This window comes from Hyaena hyaena, unplaced genomic scaffold (genome assembly GCF_003009895.1).
Source record: "Hyaena hyaena isolate Hyena2069 unplaced genomic scaffold, ASM300989v1 scaffold_558, whole genome shotgun sequence".
NCBI lineage: Eukaryota > Metazoa > Chordata > Mammalia > Carnivora > Hyaenidae > Hyaena > Hyaena hyaena.
The window spans coordinates 186,426-187,335 of NW_024081188.1; positions in this window are offsets into that span (position 1 = coordinate 186,426).

Genomic DNA, 910 nt, shown 5'->3' on the forward strand with positions numbered 1-910 from the left:
TATGGCAGGTTTATGAGCTGCATTTAATACTGTAATGAAATAGTCTATCACTGTGTGTGTGTGTGTGTGTGTGTGTGTGTGTGTGTGTGTGTGTATGAGAAAGAGAAGAGTTAAGGTTGCCATGGGAGCCCTTGGCACTTCTGAACCTTTATGATTATGAACAATAATTAGATGTAATGCTTTATGGTGGTGAAGCACCTCATGGGCTCCTCATAACTGTCAAGTGTTTGGCAATTAACTCACCCTCCCTGAGATTCAGGTTGGTGTAATTAACCCCACAAGGAGAAGCAGCCCTAAAGAAGGGGAGTCATGTGGGGAAAGCCAACCTGTTTTGCAGCGGCATAGACAAAGGAGGCCCCACCAGTTCCTGCCCTGCACCACCTCCATCACAAATCTCTGCCAGCCACCCCCTTTTTGGCCCGAGGCACTTTGCTCAGACAGCTGGGTTGGGTTTACGGGAAAGCTTGCCCGCACTGTGGAGAGGCGGGTAGGCCCAAATCCCAGGTGTCAAGCCCTCAGCGTTCCGTCTCACCGGGCGTGGATACACAGCCCTGTGCAGCTGTAGCAAGAGGAATTCAGAATGCCACCTGGGGAAAGGGAAGTTAGAGGAACACTGCTCAACTGTAATCAGCTCAACCTTCACGAAATCAATACTTCTGTCCTCTTCCCCAAGCGACTGCAGCGTGGAGTTGATCCTTAGCCTGCCAACTTCTCTACTTATTGTCCCATGACACAAACATGCTCTTAAGGATGTATAGAAAGCTGAGGGTGGATATTTTTAACACAAAGTGTCATTGACGTTTTATACACACACATTTTATACACACATACATATATATGTATTATGCAGGGGTCTCCTCTATGTATTAGAGAGAGAGAGACATATATTGGCCCATATATTATAGAGACA